This window comes from Mauremys reevesii, linkage group 2 (genome assembly GCF_016161935.1).
Source record: "Mauremys reevesii isolate NIE-2019 linkage group 2, ASM1616193v1, whole genome shotgun sequence".
NCBI lineage: Eukaryota > Metazoa > Chordata > Testudines > Geoemydidae > Mauremys > Mauremys reevesii.
This window is the reverse complement of record NC_052624.1, coordinates 279,255,454-279,279,098: the sequence shown is the minus strand read 5'-3', so window position 1 is coordinate 279,279,098 and position 23,645 is coordinate 279,255,454. Positions and strand designations below refer to the sequence as shown.

General features: G+C 44.2%; 1 long non-coding RNA gene across 1 annotated transcript; it reads right to left on the bottom strand.

Annotated features, from left to right (window-relative positions):
- Window positions 1–1,463: 1,463 nt before the first annotated feature.
- On the bottom strand, window positions 1,464–15,453 carry LOC120399485. The gene is made up of 3 exons (XR_005595191.1): window positions 15,389–15,453; window positions 6,620–6,762; window positions 1,464–1,758 (listed from the first exon to the last, which is right to left on the bottom strand). It is a non-coding gene; the product is annotated as an uncharacterized LOC120399485 (long non-coding RNA).
- Between the last annotated feature and the right edge of the window lie 8,192 nt (window positions 15,454–23,645).

The window sequence follows — 23,645 nt, the reverse complement described above, 5'->3', positions numbered from 1 at the left end:
GTGATTTTTTTTTTCAGATTTATTAAGGTATCTATCAACCTAAGCAGACAGCTGAATCTACATCCCTTTGTCTGGCAAAACCTCTTTGTCAACCTTGCCTGGAATACAGATTCTAAAATATATTTCAGTACCTATATACAACTCCTTAAGTATCATCGAAACATACCTCTCACAATGATTATGAAGATCAGTATTGTAGGCCTTGTTGGAGCCCTAGGCATAACTAACAGTGTGAATCAAAGTCTGTTAACCAGAGTAGTCATGGTCTTGGCAAAATAACAACACACTAGGTTTTAGCTAACACCAAATATGCACATTCCTGACCAGAGAAGATGGTACACACAGATCTCTCAAGTAACTACATAAACACATTCTGAAGATATGATACAGGCACACACCAACGCCTTATAAAATAAGGATGGGATGACAGGATAATGGATAAGGATGTATTGTCTGTGTGACCCAGGGGTGACTAGGGCAGCCCTCACTGAAAATGCCAAGGTCAGGGCAGGCTGCAAAAGGGAGAGCAGATACTCCCAAAACTGGTGGGTAACACTGAAGTTAAAGAGTAGCAGCCATGTTAATCTGTATCTGCAAAAAAAACAGGAGTACTTGTGGCACCTTAGAGACTAACAAATTTATTTGAGCATAAGCTTTCATGGGCTACAGCCCACTTCTTCGGATGCATAGAATGGAACATATATTGAGGAGCTATATATACACATACAGAGAGCATGAAAAGGTGGGAGTTGTCTTACCAACTCTGAGAGGCCAATTAAGTAAGAGAAAAAACTTTTGAAGTGATAATCAAGATAGCCCAGTACAGACAGTTTGACAAGAAGTGTGAGAATACTTACAAGGGGAGATAGATTCAATGTTTGTAATGGCTCCGCCGTTCCCAGTCTCTATTCAAGCCTAAGATGATTGTATCTAGTTGCATATCAATTCCAGCTCAGCAGTTTCTCGTTGGAGTCTGTTTTTGAAGCTTTTCAGTTGCAAAATTGCCACCCTCAGGTCTAGAATCCTGTGGCACCTTATAGACTAACAGACATTTTGCAGCATGAGCTTTCGTGGGTGAATACCCACATCTTCGGATGACTTGCATCCGAAGAAGTGGGTATTAACCCACGAAAGCTCATGCTGCAAAACGTCTGTTAGTCTATAAGGTGCCACAGGATTCTTTGCTGCTTTTACAGATCCAGACTAACACGGCTACCCCTCTGATACTTGACACACTCAGGTCTGTTATTGAGTGACCAGAGAGGTTGAAGTGTTCTCCTACTGGTTTTTGAATGTTATGATTCCTGATGTCAGATTCAAAAACCATGTTACCAGGTCAATATTAGTTTGGATCTTACGCAAAATACCATGCAGCCAGATAATCTTTTAGTGTCTAAAACTAAAGGTTTACTATAAAGAAAACAAAAAGAACAAGAGAGAGTTGTTAAATAATAAAGCACTCAGATACATACAGAGACTTCAAAGTCCATATATCAGGTTCTTAGCTGCCTTGGTGAGTTGGCTGGCTTGAAAGGTCATCTGGAACACATCCACAGCCTGGATGGGTAACTCAGTCCTTTGCTGAGAGCTTCAGTTGGTAGAAAAGTTCCTCCAGAGGTAAGAAGCCAGGATTGAAGACCAAATGGAAATGAGGCAGCTGTCCTTTCTATTCCTTTTGCTATGTGGCTAGTACTTCCTTTGACCCAAACACAAACTTCATAGCACATGGCATGGAAAATCCTGTCCATAGGCATGCCCCTACATAAGAACATAAGAACAGCCCTACTGGGTCAGTCCAAAGGTCCATCTAGCCCAGTATCCTGTACACAGAACAGGTGATCATCAAGTGATCCATCCCGTCGCCCATTCTCAGTTTCGGACAAACAGAGGCTAAGGACACCATCCCTGCTCATCCTGGCTAATAGCCATTGATGGACCTATCCTCCATGAATGTATGTAGTTCTTTTTTGAACCCTGTTATAGTCTTGGCCTTCACAACATCCTCTGGCAAGGAGTTCCAGAGGTTGACTGTGTGTTGTGTAAAAAAATACTTCCTTTTGTTTGTTTTAAACCTGCTACCTATTAATGTCATTTGGTGACCTCCTAGTTCTTTTGTTATGAGAAGGAGTAAATAAACATTTCCTTATTTAATTTCTCCACACCACTCATGATAATATAGACCTCTATCATATCCCCCCTTAGTCGTCACTTTTCCAAGCTGAAAAGTCCCAGTCTTATTACTCTCTACTAATATGGCAGCTGTTCCATACCCCTAATAATTTTTGTTGCCCTTTTTTGAACATTTTCCAATTCCAATATATCTTTTTTGAGATGGAGTGACCACATATGCACGCAGTATTCAAGATGTGGGCATACCATGGATTTATATAGAGGCAATATGATATTTTCTGTCTTATTATCTATCCCTTTATTAATGATTCCCAACATTCTATTGACTTTTTTGACTGCCGCTGCACATTGAGTGGATATTTTCAGAGAACTATCCACAATGACTCCAAGATCTCTTTCTTGAGTGGTAACAGCTAATTTAGACCCCTCATTTTATATGTATAGTTGGGATTTTTATTGTCAGGCAAAATCATGGAGCAGGTCCTGAAGGAATCCATTTTGAAGCACTTAGAGGAGAGGAAGGTGATCAGGAAGAGTCAACATGGATTCACCAAGGGCAAGTCATGCCTGACCAACCTGATTGCCTTCTATGATGAGATAACTGGCTCTGTGGATATGGGGAAAATGGTGGATGTGATATATCTTGACTTTAGCAAAGCTTTTGATATGGTCTCCCACAGTATTCTTGACAGCAAGTTAAAAAAGTATGGATTGGATGAATGGACTATAAGGTGGACAGAAAGCTGGCTAGATTGTCGGGCTCAATGGGTAGTGATCAAAGGCTTGATATCTAGTTGGCAGCCATTATCAAGCAGAGTGCCCCAGGAGTCGGTCCTGAGGCCAGTTTTGTTCAACATCTTTATTAATGATCTGGATGATGGGATTAATTGCACCCTCAGCAAATTTGCAGATGACACTAAAATAGGGGGAGAGGCAGATACGCTGGAGGGCAGGGATAGGGTCCAGAGTGGCCTAAACAAATTGGAGGATTGGGCCAAAAGAAATCTGATGAGGTTCAACAAGGACAAGTGCAGAGTCCTGAACTTAGGATGGAAGAATCCCATGCAGTGCTACAGACTGGGGACCAACTGGCTAAGCAGCAGTTCTGCAGAAAAGGACCTGGGGATTACAGTGGATGAGAAGCTGGATACGAGTCAGCAGTGTGCCCCCGTTACCAAGAAGGCCAACGGCATATTGGGCTGTATTAGTAGGAGCATTGCCAGCAGATCGAGGGATGTGATTATTCCCCTCTATTTGGCACTGGTGAGGCCCCACCTAGAGTATTGCATCCAGTTTTGGTCCCCCCACTACAGAAGGGATGTGGACAGATTGGAGAGAGTCCAGCAGAGGGCAACGAAAATTATTAGGGGGCTGGGACACTTGATTTACGAGGAGAGGCTGAGGGAACTGGGATTATTTAGTCTGCAGAAGAGAAGAGTGAGGGGAGATTTGATAGCAGCCCTCAACTACCTGAAGGGGAGTTCCAAAGAGGATGGAGCTGGGCTGTTCTCAGTGGTGGCAGATGATAGAACAAGAAGCAATTGTCTCAAGTTGCAGTGGGGAAGGTCTAGGTTGAGATATCAGGAAACACTATTTCACTAGGAGGGTGATGAAGCACTGAAATGGGTTACCTAGGGAGGTGGTTGAATTGCCATCTTTAGAGGTTTCTAAGGCCCGGCTTGACAAAGCCCTGGCTGGGATGATTGAGTGGGTGTTACGTCTGCTTTGAGCAGGGGGTTGGACTAGATGACCTCCTGAGGTCTCTTCCAACCCTAATATTCTATGATTCTATGATTATGTTTTCCAATGTGTATTACTTTGCATTTATTAACATTGAATTTCATCTGCCATTTTTTTGCCCAGTCACCCAGTTTTGAGAGATCCTTTTGTAGCTCTTTGCAGTCTGCCTGGGACTTAACTATCTTGAGTAGTTTTGTATCATCTGCAAATTTTGCCACCTCACTGTTTACCCCTTTTTCCAGGTCATTTATGCATATTTTGAATAGGACTGGTCCCAGAACAGACCCCTGGGGGACACCACTATTTACCGCTCTCCATTCTGAAAACTGACCATTTATTCCTACCCCACTTTGTTTTCTATCTTTTAACTAGTGACCAATGCATGAGAAGACCTTCCCTCTTATCCCATGACTGCTTTCTTTGCTTAAGAGCCTTTGGTGAGGGACCTTGTCAAAGGCTTTCTGAAAATCTAAGTGCAGTATATCCACTGGATCCCCCTTGTCCACATGCTTGTTGGCCCCCTCAAAGAATTCTAGTAGATTGTAAAAGGAAATCATGCCTCACCAAAAACCATGTTGACTCTTCCCCAACAAATTATGTTCATCTATGTGTCTGACAATTGTGTTCTTTACTATAGTTTCAACCAGTTTGCCCGGTACTGAAGTTAGGCATCCCGGCCTGTAATTGCTAGGATCACCTCTGGAGCCCTATTTAAAAATTGGTGTCACATTAGCTATCCTCCAGTCAGTTGCTACAGAAGCTGATTTAAACGATAGGTTACAGACTACAGTTGGCAGTTCTGCGTGCTTTGATGAGTCATAGGGTCTAGTCCCTGGCCTTCAATGGGTTCATTTTACAGCTGATGGGCCATCAAACAGGCTAGGCAGTGCTGAATGCCAATCAGTCTGGGGGTGTCCCCCAGAAACATAGCACAAGTTTTGAAATGTGGATACACCCTACCTATCTATACCTCACCGTACAAAGTGATACAAACAGATAAACAAGATTATTATACTTTGCAAATCATAACATTTTCACAGATACCTTACATGGCATATCTGGTTAGACTCCTTTCAATTTTATAATATTGGTGTCAATAATATCATACACTGTCTCCCATATTCCATTCAGTGTCACAGTCCAAAGTAGCGGGTACAAGGAGAAGGGTGGTAACTAACGATGTCTAAAGTGTAATACATAACTTGTTTGTATCAATGTATAAAAGGAGAAGTCACAGGCAGGGCACCTTTGGACTTGCCGAGGGGACAGCATCCTGGTGTGATGACTGAGCGGGTACCATTGTTGCGGGCATATGGGTGTTAATGTACCAGTAACAATTGAGCCAGGGTACCAGTACTGTGCTTTGTCAACAATAAACCTGGCCGAGTAGCTTTGCCACCGAACCAAACCTGTGGTCTTCCTACATGAGTAACATCAAGGTCTGCTGAGTTAACATGCTGCACCGTCTGCTAGCGTAGCTGCCATCGGAGTGCCCAGAACAGCAGCAGTAACAACTTAGCAGCCTTCACAATCTTCGCAGCACTAACACAAGTATCACACATAGGCTTTTATTAGACGACCCTTTTGGGGGTTGTTAGCTGTAGTGAGTTTGTCAGGTCTGATAGGAATTGCTGTTACAGGACAGGTTTCAGTGGGAGCCATGTGAGTCTGTATCAGCCCAGATAAATTTGTTAGTCTCTAAGGTGCCACAAGGACTCCTCGTTTGTTACAGGACAGTGAACCCTTTGTCAGCTAGCAGTGAGGAGTTCTTAGGGATGACTCTAAGGGGATTCTTCCCTGAGGCTGCTGGACCCAGAGAGACCCATACAGGTCTCCCTGGCAATCTAGCTGCCATACTAAGGAAACATTACCCATGCTATCTACTGACAGCACATGGGACCTACCCGTTCTGGCCTGGATTCCAGTCATGGAGTGGACCGCTGACTACACTACAACACCTGGTTTATAATTGAGCAATTTGAGTGTAAATGCCTTTCTCCGGGTTTGCAGGGAAGCCAGAGGCAGAGCCAGGAATGCCGATACTGGTTCCTGCACTTTAGACTGCAATCCCCCTGTAAAGAGCTGCAAAGGCTCCCTATTAAATCAAAAAAACAACGAGGGATCCGGTGGCACCTTAAAGACTAACAGATTTATTTGCCCAAATCAATCTGTTAGTCTTTAAGGTGCCACCTGACTCCTCGTTTCTGTGGATACGGACTAACACAGCTACCCTTGTGATATTAAATCAGACACATCCCCTACAGACCACCAGCCAATTACTGCACTATTTATAATCCCTGCATACAATACAAACACTTCCAGTGAGCAGCTCCTCTCGAGATAGAAGTGTTGATACTTTCAATTTCGGATAAACAAATAGAAAATTCCTTCCTTCTGCCGCCTTTTTACTAATGGCAGAGTTTGTTGCCAAACGTCTCCTTCCTTTTTAACTTGCTTTGCAGCTTAGTGAGCAAGAATTCAGATCAGAGCCAGTTTTAATATCCCCAACAGTGCTTGTGTTTGCAACTAGGCTTAACCCTGAGAGGTGCTGAGACGCACTCGCTGAAGCCAAAAGGAGGTGTGAGTTCTCTTTCCTCTCGGGATTTGGTTGCATGAGTTTATGAAGCAATGTGACACATTTCAATTGCCACTCTGGTTTCTCTTTAGTCAATGAAATACCCTCATCCGGCCTTTCTCATGCCATCACCTTTCTCATTTCCATTCACAGTTTATCTGGCTTTCGACTGACCTTTATGTACCATTGGCAACATCAGCCATGCTTCTGCTCAAGATGAAATAGAAGAGAGCTGCTCCCAAATCTTCCACGTTTTGGCCTTGCATATGCACGCTGGGTACCTTGGACATTTTCCAGCAAGAGATGTGTGCATAGATCTGAGAACAGAAATTAACCCTTTAAACACTAATAGACAGCTACATGCAAGAATACCTACTTATTATTGTTAGTTATTTGTATCATGGAAGCAACGAGGGGTCCCATCTGAGGTCAGAGTCTCTCCCACAAAGCTCTTACAGTCAGACAGGAAGGAAAGGAATCTGGCTATCTATAGTTGTGGATTCCACTTATCCTGCATTATCATTATTATTATTTGTGCTGAAGGAGGGCACCAGGACTCCAGTGTTGAGGCACTGTACAAAAACAGAGCAAAAAGATAGTCCCTCCCTCAAAGAGCTTACCATGTAAGTAAGTACACGGACAACCCCATATTATAGCATTCACCTGCAGGGTAGAAGTCCCTGCAGGCTGCCTCTGAGTACGTTTACACAAATCCTGGGCTGTGTGTGTCTGTCTGAGCTGCAGCTTTACTCTGGCTAGTTTGGGTACCGGAGCCATGAAGCGGCAGCAGCGTGGGCTAGCAACCCAGGTAATTACTCAGGGTTCGCGCTGAAGCACATGCTGCCATGGCTTTCCTGCTCCAGTATCCACGCTAGCTAGATTAAAACTAGATCAGGGATGTCTATAGAAGCTGCGAGCCACATGCCACGGCTGCATTATAGACATGCCCTCCTTATTTCCTGGTAGCTACTCTCAGCTTCAACTGGTTGTAAAATGGGAAAGATGCTAGACAACACACGCCGATTTGTTCCTAATTCACCTCCGGACAGTTTAGTAGCATTATCCTAAATGCAACACAATTATTGCCTATGTCCGTAGAGAGACCGCGCGGGTGTGGTAATATCTTTGATTGGACCAACTTCTGTTGGGAAAAGAGACGAGCTTTTGAGCTTGTGTGAGCTTGTCTCTTTTCCCAATCAAAGTTGAGCCAATTAAAGATATTCCTCACCCACCTCATCTTTCTAATATCCTGGGACCAACACGGCTACAGCAACCCTGCAAACAACTCTGTACATGGAGAAAGGTACAAAATCACAAGGAGATAGATCTCAGGATGAAAAAATCCACATCATTCTTGCCACTGTCTCTAGATAACGTGGCAATCAGTGTTATTTGACTTCTGCGTGTTGTTATCCTTTCTGATAACTACTCTACAGCGAGATCAGTAGCTGGAGAAGCAGCATTCAAAACTACCCTTAAGCCAATTAGGTATTCATGAAATTTTTGCTGCATGGTTTAGATTCCCTCAAATAATTTGAACTCAATTTGCAGCGTGTGTGAGAGAGACTGCGGAGAGATTAGTCCAATCCTGCACCATTTAGTGCCAGAAAAGATGAGACAGAGCTGAGTGTTGGCAGATAATTTGTCTGTGTTTTGAAACGATGACGAGTGATATCTCCTGCTGCAAAATGTAAGGAGGTGGGCAAGGGGGCAAAGGGGAGGGGAGTAACGCCCAAACAGAAGTGCGGGGTTGTCTCTGTCGTGATGAAATAGCCCATCCGAAGCAATATGTGTGTGCTGATAGATTTCCAGCAGTGCATTCCTGATGGCAATGGCTAATGATCTATGGTTTGCATTTGTGCTCTGATTCCTAGAAAGGGAGAATTTCATTTGGTTCCATCATGAATTCCTTGAGTGCCTGAAACTTGCAGGAATAACAACTGAAATGCAATGCACGAGGGGATTTCTCCTTGGAACTGAAATTATATTCCTTATTTTTTCTAATACTGGAATCCATATCTAGTTATTATTAAATGCCAGCTTCTGACACTCTTATTCGTGTTGAACAGTACCTTACTCCACAGGTATAGTCCCATTAAAATGAGTTGGAGTGGACCCTCTAAAATCAATGCAACCACTGGTGAAGTATTGTGCTAATTAAGGTGACCACAGAGAAAGGACCAAATTTTGGACAATATCCTCCAAAATTGCACATGCAAACCCCGCCTTTCTACACTTGTATAAAAGTTGGATACCAAATTTGCTCACATAAACTTTTTTTAAAAACACATTAACCTGTGGAACTTATTGTCACATGTTATTGTTGAGGCCAAGAGCTCAGCAGATTTTTAAAAAATGACTAGACATTTATATGAATAATAAAATGAACATTGACAGTTACAATATCTAGGATAAAAATGCATACTATTAATCCCAATGCACCAGGACAAAAGCTAACAACTAACAGGTTGGGGTTATAAAGAAACTTACCCGTTGGGCACAGTATGGAAATATGTCTGTTTAGAGGTTTTATGCCTTCCCCTGGCATATCTAGCCACTGTCACAGATATGGGACCAGAGAAGATGGCCCATTGGTTTGATTAAGTGTGACAATTTTGATGTCCCTTGGCAAAATCATGAAAAGGCAGCTTGTATGCATGCAGTTTTCAGGGCACAATTTCATAGGCAACTCATGAAAATGCTGGCCCTCAGAGACATCCTGCCATCAGTTTGCATGAAGCACATCGTACTTCTATCTCTCCTTCTTCAAGAGCAGGCACTTTGTAGCAGGCAATTTTAGGAGGAGAGAGAAAGGGAGAAGAGAAAGGTAAGAAAACCATTTGCAAACACATTATTCCCCTAGCACGCTTTGACAGCTGTCAATGGAAATCTGATAAAGACGTCCGGTTAAAATACTCCACCGCAGCGCCAAGCAGAAGAGGATTGACATACGGCTGGTTTGTGCATGGATAACATCAAGCAGTGGATGTTTAATCTCCGTGGGGAGCTTTTAGATTGCCCAAATGATTTGGAAGTCAATCTGCCTTTTAGCAAATAATAAACCTATAAAGGAAGTACATTTTAAAAAGCCCTATTTGGAAGAATAATCTTCTCCACTAGCATGCTGTGCCTGATCAGTGATGAAATGTGTCTTACTGTGATTGTTCTCCAACTATTGAGACTGACAGGTTTGCATCTGTGCTTCATTCTCTCATCCTGCCAAGAATGTCCAATCCTTGTCCTTGGCTTCCACCATCCCTCTCACTTAATAGTGATCAACAAGAAGATGTTAGAGTCTGGACGTGCCATTGTGCTCCATAATACTTCTCAGATAGGCTCATTAGGCCACCTGTGTGGTGTGCTGAAAACTATGTTAAAATTGTTGATCACTTTAAATTCTCAGGGCTTCTCCTGCTCCTGTTTGCAGGGTAAGGGCCTCTGGAAGGAAGCTTGAAGCAGCAGCAGTAAGTCTGCAGTCAGCCAGCCCAGAGTAAGGTCCAGTGAGTTGTGTCTCACTGTTTTAGGGAGCAGTCTGCTTTCTTTCTCTCTGTTATTAGTTCCTGTGTGTTTATTGTTCTGAATTCCAAGGAATAAAATAGTGTAATCTCACAAATTTCCGACAAGAGTATTGGATGTTTTTATGTAATTGCTTTGTTTTTATGCTGTGAAACATAATGATCTGAAGCTGTTTTGGTTTTATTTTGGTTTGGTTTTAACTAGGAGGAATTCCATCTAAGTTTTCAAAGGGCTTGTCCTGTTAAGGAGTTGACAGAGCTGAACTGGGGTAAGCAGCATGCAGGAGATAAAGCAAGCAAAAAGAGAAGAATTGAATCCACTGAATCCAGCAGAACAGGAGAATCCAGTGACAATGTCACGCTTGCAGGGCTAGTTTGGGACTCTCTCAGTGCATTCTCATTCTCCCCCTCTGAGACAGGTTTGGGGCTGCAGTACCATGTGTATCAACCATGCTTACCCAGCAGCTCTGACTGAGACCAGACATTGGCAATATGTCGCTTTGGGAGCCTGTGGCTCGTGGTATTCAGTGATACAAGAGCCTTCTGAAAACCTGAAATATAGTTTATTTAACAGTGGGAGCAAAGCTTGACAGAAAAAAGGATTTTGAAATTACAAACGGTCTATACACTTGCCTCCCTTACCTAAAATCTAACAACCCCCTTGTGGTAACCTAACCAGACTTAGCTTCTTCAGATACCCCCAGATGGGGTCTTGGGTCTCAGTCCCGTTCCCCCACACAACTACTGCCTCTCTTGAGAGAGGGTCTGTAACAGTGCGGTCTGCTTCTTTAAGGGCCAGGAGGAAACAGTCCTTTTCAGAACAGGTATTTGGCTCTGGGAGAGCAGGTTCTCCGACCCAGTTGGGAAGGGCCAGGTGATTCCTAGAAAAGGCCAAAGGTGTGGTTGAGGGGGGAGCTGCCAGATGGGAGTTGGTTCCTGTGGGTGGCTCTGAAGCAGAGGGGAGAGATGCAAGGGGAAAGGCCTCTGGGCCCCTGTGACTAGTTTTGGTCAGGGCAACAGCCATGTGGTGCTTCTGTATTTAAAGAATGAAACTCCCCACCCACGGAAGGGCCTGACCAGACTTTGGTGTGGCATTAGGCCTTCCTGACCTAGGATTTGTGCCCGTAGGCTTCTGTTTAATCATCCCATGATTCTTTGTTCTTCTCTGTTCCCAGCGTTGACCCTTTGGGTCAAAATCAGCCTGTAGGCTCCACAGGAGATCGAGGCAAAATCATCAAAGCTAATCAGTCTGGAGTTGTCCCTTGACAACGTTAAGTGTTTGCAGAGGTGGTTAGCTGGAGGCATCCTATTTCTTGCTGCCTGTTTTCCCAGGCAACTCTCTAGTCAGTTAACCCAATGTATTACGGGTTGGCAGAATTCTATTTTTATTTTCACCATTGTGGGACATTATTGGGGGAGTCAATTATTTAATAACTGTAGACACTGAGATTCAAAAAGTTAAAGCTTTGTAAACCATTAAAAGACACATTGTCCACATCACATGTCAAAATATACAAAGTCAATATCCTTAAATCAAACCCTACCTGTTTTTACTATTCATTTGCTAGTCCACTTGTAACCAGCCTAATTCAAAAGTCTAGATTGTTGGATTTTGACTCTGCTAATTCTCAAGCAGCATTTTTCTTACTTTGCCTAAGTGTATATTTTTATTATTGATGAAAACATTCTTTTATCAGTTTGTTTGTACAGTGAAATCGACATTCACAAACTTTTACCTACAAAAGCCTGATCTTTCCAAACCTAAATATAGTTATGCAGCAAAACCCCCCCAATAACCAGGCCAACATGCAGCATTCATAAATTATTACAGAGCAGCTCCAACCCCTCACTGAGGCCTGGTCTACACTAGGACTTTAATTCGAATTTATCAGCGTTAATTCGAACTAACCGCTCAACCGTCCACACCAGGAAGCCATTTAATTCGAACTAGAGGGTAATCGAACTTAGCAGCTCCGGCTATCCTCCAGCACACCACCTCTGTTGGCTGGACACAGCAGTCCGCTTGGATCTTCTGGCCAGCCCACAGAAATGATCTGACGTTCTGGTTGCACATCGGCGAGCCTCCGCAGCACCTGCACCGATGCAGAGCAGCAGCAGAGAGAGAGGGCAATCCAGCATGGGTGACCCGGGAAGTCAGGATCTGATGATACAGCCGGGATGCGATACGTGCGCGTGAAAGTGAATGCCGCTTCTAGAGGCACTGCATGCTATTCTAGGTGGCTCTGCCACCAGTACCCCCCACAGTGACGGACTCGAGACGGAATAGTGTCACCCTCACAGAGATCCCCTACCAACCGTCCTGCCGTTAAACAGGACTCGGGAATCAGGGAGGAGGGGGTAAAGTGCAAACACACGTTATAAACATTTATTTTTATAACAAAATATTAAACTATAATATATATTAAATTATATGAAGAGAAGGTCCACACAAATGGACTTTTAAAATTCTAAATATTTACAATTTAAAACATTCTAAATATTAAACTATAATATATATTAAACCTTCCACGCCAGGACATCCGATATAAGTGTGGAACCATCGCTCTACTAGCATTTGCTGCATATGTCCCTGTCTGTGCAGTGCGTCCCGTAACATGCGGTCTTTCGTCTGCAAATACTGCATCTAAGTAGGCAAATTAGTGTAGTGTTACTATTGTTAATGGTTTACAATTAGGTTGCATAACAATGACCCTCGCCTAGCTGGCGGGAGGGCTGCAAAAAGGATTATCCTTTCTTTTGCACATTGCCTTTAGCAGGAGATATTCAAATCCTCGACTAGTTCTGAGATCTCCTGAGACTTGGTTCCTCTCTTTGGTTGTTCACACTGAAAACACTAGACTGTGTTTACTGAACATGTATGTGTTCAAGGAAATCACCTACTTTTCACATCACACAGTTCTGTGGGGAATTGTAATGTCACTGCAGCCACCAGTGCATGCTGCTAGACTTGCTGCAGGGGTCACTGCAGGGCACACACCACACAGCAGTCAGGCACCAGGGACAGTCTGTGTGTGGTGTGATGCTGCCCCTTCTTTCCTTTCCTTGTATGCTTGTGCAGTGCAGGGTCCTGGTGCCATCCCTCCCTAGGGGCAGGCTTCCTTTCACATGCACTCATCCAGGGGCAGATACTCACCTTCCCCCCACCCCCCTCCCTTCCAACGCCAAACCCACAGCAGCCCATGGCAAACCCACCCATCAGTTGCACACCTAACCAGCACAGAATGCTTCCCATGTTTCAAAATAAAAACAGAAAAAAAAAAAGTCAAAAGATGCACACAGCAAGCAGCAATAACTACGGATATTCTTTTTTTTGATGTCCGAGCGTCAGAGTAAGCATCCGCCATCTCCTTGAGACGTCCGACGCACTCCACCACCACTTGCTCAGCCGGTAGTTGAGAGTTTTCCTTCAGTGTCCCCAAGGCGCCTGTATAGGGCTTCACCAGGGGGGCGCGGGTAGCGGGTCCCCCGAGGCATCTGCACATCCCCAACCGTTATTTTGTGGTCCGGGAAAGAGTGTGCCTGCCTGGGCGTAAACAGACTGGTAAAACGTCCCCTGGGGTCCACAAGCTTGCAGCACCATTTGGCCTGGACATTCCGACCAGTCACTACCTTGAGAGCAGTTGCTCAACGATTTTGCGGCTTTGAATGACAGCAATTCACGCTGTAACCGACCAGAGAAGGGCGCGAACAGATCGACTTAAGTAGATTCGAAATAGTCCTGTAGTGTAGACAAGCCCTGAGATATATAACAGAAGTGATCCAGAATGGATCGAATTCTCTGTCATTGGGGTGAAAGATTGAGTGGGGAGGGATTTGGTGAAGAGTCATTGATTTATTTTGGCAAAGAGAATAGAAAGAAATTCACAGAAGTTGTAAAATAAAGTTATACACACATAGTTACCTTATAGCGTAGTTTCGTAGACCATGGTCCCCTCCTGCCTGGCGCTGGATGATAATGCAGCCATCTCTATGCTGCATGGTATATTAACCACCTTTTGGCATAAGCCCCACAGGAGGCCGGTGCAGCCCGGAGTGGTTAGTGATAGTCAAGGACTAGGTATAACCTGGGTGGCCTGTAGATGCAGTGATTTAAGGGCACTTCTGCGTCTCTGCGTATGAACTAGCTTCCAAAGGGCAGCCTGGGGCTTAAGTACAGGTGCAATTTAGACCAGTATTGACTCGGTTGCCCTGCTTCTCTTCTCCTGCGTTGGTTCCTGCTTGGCCATGGTGCTCTCATGGTTGGCAGCAAGTAAAAGTGTAGCTGGTGTCCTTGCTGGCACAGCCTGTTTGTGAACCTGCATCTCACCCCTATATATTCTGCGCAGCTCTCACCTGCAGCATGTGAACACAGCAGGCAAGCGATGAGGTCACGTCCGGTATAAATGCAGAAATTACTGGTTGAGGTTTGATGACCTGCATTATGCAGGAGGCCAAACAAGATTATAAGGAGGCCTTAAAACCTATGGATCTATAAGTCAGTCCCCCAGGGTTGTTCCCTACCCTCTTGGGAGACTGTTTCACAACATACTAGAGCTCACTCTCAGTGTGGTCTTCCTGAGGCACAGCCTACATTTCCCTTTGCTTTATTAATTCTACCCCCGGGGCCCTCTTTAACAATCCCTCCCCCTCCTTGGGTGTTTACACCCTTCAAATATTTGTACAGTGTTATCACACCCTTCCCCAGATGTTATTTAATTGCCAGACAAAACTTCAACAGTCAAACCCATCTCCTCTCTGCTACCCCTACAGCTACAGGCCTGGCTCAGAAACTGCCAAAGTGAGCCCATGCTTTGGTGTGACCTTATAATTCACTGCAGTGGGGTCCCCAGGACGATAGGAATATCAGAAGCAAAAGCCCTCCATAAACTCCCCCCCCCTGCCCAGGAGTGTGGGTTTTATGCCTTGCTCCCTTTTCCATAATCCTGAGTTCTAAACTCCTGGCTGAGGACGGAGGTAAGAATGATGCCTTTCTGCCAAGGAAAGGGGGCAAAATCTAGTGGAACGATTCTCTGCTGGCAAGTTCAGAGCTGAGTTAATAGCCAGTCTAGTCCCCAGGCTTTTTGTTCTTCCTGTGCCTCTGAGGGGTTGGGGGGGGAATAGCTCAGTGGTTTGCGCATTGGCCTGCTAAACCCAGCGTTAGACTTCAATACTTGAGGGGGACATGTAAGGATCTGGGGCAAAAATCTGTCTGGGGATTGGCCCCACTTTGAGCAGGGGGTTGGACTAGATACCTCCTGAGGTCCCTTCCAACCCTGGTATTCTATGATTCTCAGTTTACTGTGGAGAATAACACCATGAGATTTCACCACTATTAGCTGCTTTACAGCAATACGGCACAGCTGCTGCCTTTTGGAAGCTAAAGGAGGATAATGCAGAAACAGATTGATAAAGAACATACACTCCTCACCTGCAGTGTTCTCTTTGCAAAAAATCATGCTGCCCTGGCTCTGATCACTGGGGAATTCAGTCACCCAGGAAGGAAAAACAAGTCATAGGCTGGGTCCTCCCTGCAGTTAACTAGTGTTATCTACACCCCTGTTAACTCCTCTGTTTGGCCTAGCTCAGGTGGGAGTGCTACACTGAGCGACTGGATTGCTGCACAGGGCAGTTATATTAGTGGCTAGCTGTAGCCTATACCCTTTGATGGGCCAGACAATTCCAGTTAAAAGCAACACCACAGCTGAGCTACTTCTTGGGTGGGCTCCCGTGACTCTCTCCCTCTAAACTGGGGGTTTAGGTTGCAATTCCTCCGTCACTTCACTCTGCTCACCTTAGCAAGGCTGACTTTTGTTCAGCCCCTGCTGTCCTGTTCTGTCAGGGGCAATGATTGTGTTAAGCAGTGACCAGCCAGCCTTCACAAAGCAAAGTATTATGTATTCAGAACTGCACTGCAGAGAAATATCTCATAAAATAAATATACAGCTTGCATTCAGGTCTTAGCTTAACAGGCAGTGGTCCATCTTCTCAGGGAGGTCCTGGCAGGTTTCAAAGTCCTTCAGACCCTTTTTGCAGGCTGTCTCTCTAGGTGACATTGTCATGCCAGTTTCTGGATCTGGTAAGAGTGACCTCTTCCCCTGCGTCAGGGTGGTCACTTTATTCAGTGTTCTGTTTGGCAGACTTCTTTAACCAGATCAAATTAGTATAAATAATGTTCCTCGGGAGGTCAGGGTTCTCCAGACTTGTTTAGCTGCCTAAAGATTTGCTTTAATTACCCATGGTGATTTTAGTTCCTGCAGGAAACTACGGTAACCCCTTCCAGCCCTAGCCATGGAGCTGCAATACAAACAAAAGCCCATTCAGCTACATCTGACATCTATAAAGTTGATACAATGGTCTTCGAACATTCCATGATTCTGTAGCTCAGTTCACAAGTTGCTAGTTCCTGATAGTTCATTCATGCTTCTGTCAGTTCCTCAAAGTCACTGCGTTGCTTCTCCTGGTTCAAGATATAAATTAACCCCTTCACTCCCAGCAAGGAACAATACAATGTAAGAGGGGGAAACTGAGTCACACATTTCTTTTTATTCAAAAAAATAAATCAGAAGTTCCCCAGTCCTCCACAATGACCAGCTTATGGGTCTGAGTGACAGCCACGAGGGGTGTGTGATCCACCCTGAATAAGAAAGGCGGTAGCTGGGACAACATGGGGGAAGAGCTTTGTTTTAGCCATGTTGAGCTTAGCTGACCACTACACATCGACAGAGAAATGTCAGCGTGACAGGCTGATATTTTAGTCTGGATAGGAGACAGGTCAGGAGGACAGAGGTAGATCTGATTTTAAAACTGGCACTAGACAACATCAATAGAGCACAAGTTAAACCGATTAAGAACTGGCTAACTGACTGATTCCAAAAAGTGGTTGTCCATGGGGAATCATTACTGAATGGGGGTGTTTCTAGTGGGGTTCTGCAGGGCTTGGTACTAGGCCTGATGCTATTCAATACTGTCATCAGTGATCTGGAAGTAAATATAAAATCACTGCTGTTAACAACTGCGAAAGATACAAAGATTGGCAGAATGGTAAATAATAATGAGGACAGAGCAGTCACACAGCATGATCTGGGTCACTTGGTAGCCTGGGCTCATTACAAAAAAATCTAGGAATAAGTAGTGCAGGTCTTACCCACAGAATGGAAGGTGTCCCGGAAAGCAGTGATTCTGAAAAGAATCTAGGCATCACAGTGCACAACCAATTCAATATCAGCTCCCAGCGTGATGCTATGGCAAAAAAGAGCTAATGTGAGTCTTGGAGGTATAACCGGGGGAGTCGTGAGTAGGAGCAGAGAGGTGATTTTCCCTCTGTATACAGCACTGGTGAGTCTGATACTGGAATCCTGTGTGCAGTTCTGGTGTCCACATTTTCAAAAGGATGTTGGCAAATTAGAGAGGGTGCGGAGAAGAGCCCCGAAAATGATTTGAGGGCTGGAGAAAATGCCTGACCGAGACTTAAGGAGCTTAATCTGTCTAGTTTATCAAAAAGAAGATTGTGAGGTGACTTGATTATAGTACATATGTATCTTCAGAGGGAGAAAATACCAGGTACTAAAGGATTCTTTAATGTAGCAGAGAAAGCCATATGAACAACCAACACGAATTTTTGGTCTCAAAAAAAGGGAATTGGGTGGGATTTAATGGCCTGTGTTATACAGGAGATGATATCATGGTTCCTTTTAGCCTTAATCTCTATGATACTGTGATTCATTGGCAGAGAGAGTTGAATAGGTGTTTGTGGGTAAGATTACCCAGAGATGAGGTGTAGATGGGGAAGAGAAGGGGACCTGTGGCACCCTCAAAGAAAGCTGGAAGGGGGATGAGGAGGATCCTCTGAAGGTTGGAGGAACAACTAGAGAGATAGGAGGAGAACTAGGAGAGGAGATTGTCAGGCACACCAAGAGAGGACAAGATTCCAAGAAGAGCCTGTCTCGAAAGCGGCTGACAGGTCTGAAAAAGCAACTTCCACAAAACTGAAATTTTCCATGGTAAATTTTTAACTATCTGTCAGGAAAATCAAAACAAAATATTTTGTTTTGGATCAGGTTGACCTAAAGCAAAACATTTTTTGGTTTGTTGAACTGAGCCAAAACATTTCATTTTGAGTCAGTTCAACATTAAACTGTAACTGCCTATAGTGCTGCAGTGCCTTGTGGGAGTGGGAGTTTAGAGGCCTCATGCTCCCATTCGCTCCTATGGTCTGGGCTCCTTGGCCAGACTACACCTCCCATTATGCATTACAGTCTCCCCTCTGAGTGAGCCACATGGTGTCTCATGGGAGTTGTAGTCAACAGTTCTGACTCCAAATTTTTCTGAGCCTTTTTGTTTCACAAAATATTTTGATATGTAAATTTTTTGCCCCAACTTAAGGCTGTCGGAGGGTAGCACTGGCCCTTCAAGAGGGAAGAGGCAAGTGCAACTGGTTTGGCTGATGACAGCTGACCCCCAGTTAGGCTTAAATTGGGCCCCTAGAGAAGAGCAGGACCCTGAAGGAGATATAGCAGGAGCAGCAGAGAGTTGCCTGGGGGAAACTTGAAGATAGCAGAAAAATCTGCAGGCACTCCCTGGAAAGAGGGATGTATAATCTTGAAACCCAGAGGGCTTGTGTCTGCTGACCTTCTTGAGCCAGCCAGCCAGGGCCAGAGGAGGTTGGAGAGAGAGCAGAAGGGGAGTCACCTGTTGGCTCTCAGAGCTGGGAAGCTAAAGCTGGAGAGTCAGAGACAGCTGAAGGTTGCAGACCTGACATGGTGAGAGATGCTGGGGCTGGGTTTTTTTATGAACTTTGGGGACTTGTTTTGTTCTGGTTTATGTGCACGGGTCTTTTGTAATAAATTAACCTGTAAGGGCTATATTTATACTCAAACAGACTGTTGAGACTATTTCTGGGAACCAGTGAAAGAGGGAAACTGAGGCAGGTGCTCTTATCATGTTATGGCCTGCCATTGGAGGGTGCCCCAGGGCAGGACTTGCCCTAAGTCAGGAACAAAACTACTTATGAAATATTGGAATTTCCTGCAGGATAGATATTCTGATTTCCACCCAGCTCTGATACTCTGTAACCTCATATGGGTGTGGTGAAGATAAATGCATTAAAGACAGTGAGGTGCTCAGATACTCTGGTGAAGGGGGACATTCAGGTGCCTAAGGTAGACAGCTATCCAAGCATCCTCTCTGTCAATACACTTGGCATTTCAATAACACAGCTGTTCTCGCCCTTGGGGGCTCTCCTGAACAGTGTGGGTGCCACCCTGTGCGATGTTGTGTTATACGCAGCAATAGGAACTAAGACAACGTTCCTAACTCATTGTCATTTGTGATCTTATTTAGGAATCTGAGACTCTAGATCTCCAGCATTAAAAGGGGTGGGCAACCATTTTGTCACCCAAATGCCTATGCACGTCATTATAAAAATCCAGATGATGTTTCCAGCATCCAGTATTTTTCTTTAGCTAATAGGATTTTTCCTACTTGAATTGCTTAGCTGTTGAGAACAGAACATGTGCCTGTGACATTTTGGGGTTCACCCAGTGCCAGTAGCCCTGCTGCTTTATGTGTCCAGTCTCTGTGGGTTTACCAAAACCAGGACAAACTGGGGAGAAGAGGCCCTAAGAACAGGGTAATTAGCCTCCAAAACAGCTTAGCTAAGGATGTGATGGATTCTCCATCACATGACGTCTTTAAACCGAAACCAGATCTCTTTCTAAAATGTATACTCTAGCTCAACCTACAATTATTGGGCTGGATGCACACATTGCTGGATGAAGTTCTGCAGCCTACCAAGTCAGACGGGATGTCTTCTATGAATTTCCTGCTTTTCAGGGACTTTATCATTCATGATTTGTAAAAATAGTTTTTCTTCAACCAAGATGAGGGCTCCTTTGTGCTAGGTATTGTATAAACACATAAAAAGAGCCAGGCTCCTGTCCTGAAGAGCTTGCAGTCTAAGTACACAAGACAGACAAAGGAAGCTGTGGTATCCCCATTTTACAGAAGGGAACTGAGACCAAGAAAGATTAAATGACATGCCTAAGATCACACAGGAAGTCTGTGACAGAGTCAGGAATTGACATTGGGTCTCCCACCTCTCAAACCAGGGCCTTAACTCCAAGGCTAGCCTTTTCTCTAATGGGCATGCTGTTTATTTATTAAAATTGAGATTGTTTTGTTCATTCACATTAAAGCAGATCTGGGTGTGAGCCGGGGGCACAAGCATCTGTTAAGGTCTGGAGAGAGGTTGACACACGAGTCAGTAATTGATCTTTGTTGGAGGAGATGATGGTGACAAACTGTTTAGCTGACCTGGCCCCAGATCTTGTCCCCTTATCGAACTGGGCTTGCAGCATCTTGCAGCATTTCTTTTTCCATCTCTTCTTATTTTAGGCTCTGCTCTTTGCCACTCTCCTGTGTCACTGTCATTCTCTCTTCCCTTCGTACAATGGAGATGGACAGATTTCAAAAGCAGCAGTGGTGGTAATTGTGCCGATACCATGGTAATGAGTGCGATATAACTAGATTAGATCATGGGTTCTCAACCCGGAGGTTGCAAACAGGTGTTAGGGGTGGTCCTTTCCATATTGTTCCAATCAAATCTTGGTTAGACGGAAGGTGAATACAGGATAGAAAAGGGGAGCTTAGTATAGAGACCTAGTGGATTAGATAAACACAAATCCCATGTGTGCTTGGGGGACTGTTTGTTTGTTTCCATCTTTTTTTTTTTTAGTCTTTTTCTTTAAAGTTGTCCTGCTACATATTCAGTTAAAAAAAATGACAATTACCAGAGAGTTTATCCAACATAAGCATGTTGAATTCTGTTAAATCTTCCATGCAGCTTCCTCTGCTCGCGCACCTTGTAATCACTTTCTCCAGTCCAGGCGAGTTGGTAATTATAACATTCACACTTGATTATTCTCAGCTCTTCACACCATGGCAAAAAAAAAAGAAAGAAAGAAAGAAAGAAACAACAGCCTTAAAACAAAACAACCTTGTTGATTAACTTAGTGTCCTTCCCCCCATTTCCTGTCTTGTTCTTGGCTTCCAAGAGAACAGCTGCACAGGTACTGATGAATGGAGTTTGACCCAAGCAGTCTGCTTATTTCGATGTGTGGATGATGGCAATGAACCAGCCCCTGGAACAATCCCACCAAAGAAATGTCTGGAGCCTTGTACTAATTTAAAATTACAAATTACTTCTAGCTGGTAATTTACCCAAGTTAATCACAAGAGGCTTAAACTGAGCACAAATTATGGGAGCTATCTAGTGCCACATAAGGGATCGTCAGTCAAAAGTGTATTCCACAGTTGCATATAGTTTAACATAATCTATTATAGACCGTCTAGCATTGCCACTATGTATTTTCTCTTGATTTACAGAACGTAAGTACCTAGGAACTATACACCGCCCTGTCCACAGACAACTAACCACAGTATTTCCTTTTTCCGATATGGGATTAGGTCAATGATTATGGTTGACAAATCCATTTTTTATTTGCTCTCAGTGCTTCATTGCGACCTGATTCAGGAAAGCATCCCTATTCAGGGGAGCACTGGAGTAGGTGCTTACTTTTAGGCACTGGGTGAATTCAGTATAAAATCTATGAATCTATTAATTGTGCCCCCGATTCGGGACACCACTTAAGGGCATGCTGAATTCCCATTGACTTCGAGCACCCTTCCTGAACGGAGAGGCCTTTCAGGATCAGCCTTTTGCACAGAACTGAGCACACGAACGGTGTTTAGCTAACAATAGTAATACACCTATATCCCGATATAACACTGTCCTTGGGAGCCAAAGAATCTTACCGCGTTATAGGTGAAACTGTGTTATATCAAACTTGCTGTGATCCGCCAGAGCGCGCAGCCCCACCCACCCGGAGCACTGCTTTACCGCATTATATACGAATTCGTGTTATATCAGGTCACATTATATCAGGGTAGAGGTGTAATTAACAAATAATATACACTGGGCAATCTAAGGCATGTGGCTCTGTTCTATTGCTAGAGTCTCTGATTCTGGATTTAATCACAGAATCATGGAGGATAGGTCCATCAATGGCTATTAGTTAGGATGGGCAGAGATGGTGTCCCTAGCCTCTGTTTGCCAGAAGCTGGGACTGGGTGACAGGGGATCGATGTCTTGATGGTTACCTGTTCTGTTCATTCCCTCTGGGACACCAGGCATTGGCCACTGTCGGAACACAGGATACTGGGCTGGATGGACCTTTGGTCTGACCCAGTATGGCCGTTCTTATGTTCTTATGTACAGAAGATTACCTTTCTAACTACTAATTTTCCTGTGGGTAAGATCTACTCCCAATAGGGGCTGGCACTGAAAGTGCTGGCATTAAGCTGTTAATCTTTTTATGTATGGTCGTCTGCCACATACAGGGAGATGGCTGTCAGCAGGATCCAGACACATGCTATTAGTCTCGGTGTAATCCAGAAATCTTTAAATTGTCATCCCCTAATGGAACAAGAAACGGATATTCTAAATTCATAAAGATTTGTTAGCATTCTCGGATGCCAGCTGACAGCTCTGTGCATCACCTGCAGCTTTCCCAGGTAGAGTGTCTTGTTGTTGAATCCAGGACTGGAATACTTAAGGAGGCTGCATTTTTGACTTCTGGTTAGCCAGGGCGGTGAGGCAGAAGTTTACTTTTGTTGCTGGTTTGGTACATCTCATGGAAGAATAACCACCAGTGTTGGGATGTGTCTGCCGTTTTTTCCAGTAACTTGTCCTGAATTTGATATTCTCAGTTGTGACCCATGGAGGCACGGTGACAATAAGTAATTAAATATTCATAGGGATAAAGAGCACCAGCGACTTTATAGTCCACTGGTTAGGGCACTCATCTGGGCTCTGTGTCAGGTTAAAGACCCTCTTCTGATTCAGGCAGAGTAGGGCCTGGTTACTATATAAGCTGGGTGGATCTCTCTCGCTCTCTCTCTGTTTTTTGTGGACATTTTGGAAAGGTTTCATTTTCACTGTGATGCGGAACAAAAAAAAAACTTGTTTTTTTTGTTTTTCTGTGAAACAGAATTCTTATTTCCTGGCCAGCCCTATTGCCAGCCTTTACATGGGAAAAGCAAACATAATAAGGAAATAATCATTTGTCCAGCTGCGGATCTCAAAGCACCCTAATTAACTGAGTGTCACATCACTGTGATTTCATGGGGATGAGAGATTACCCACTGGGGATGTATGTGCAAACCTCTAATTGTAGGAACATAGCCATTGTCAAACTGGATCAGACCAATGGTCCATCTAGCCCAGCATCCTGTCTCTGAAAATAACCAGTAGTAGCTCCTAATGCTGGCCAGAAAATGGAGGAGGGGGTTCTGGTGGAAAATGTTGACTTTTTGTTTGAAAAAAACGTTTTTCGGCTGAAAACTTCTGAAAACCAAAACCCTTTTTTTGATCCACAGCTGCTGCAAATCTATAATTTTTCAGATGAAAACAAAAGCAATTTTAGTTTGTGCCCCCCAAAAATTCAGTTTCTGACAGCAAAATAAAAACATTTCAAGGAAAGCAGACACTGTCTGGGAAAATGTTCACACAGCCAAAACCCCCATTTTCTGTCCAAAAAGAAGTTTCAACATAAATTGTTCCAGCAGTCCTATTAGCCACTGCATTGGAGTCAATGATGCTAGAGAAAGGATTTCATCCGTGTTTCCCT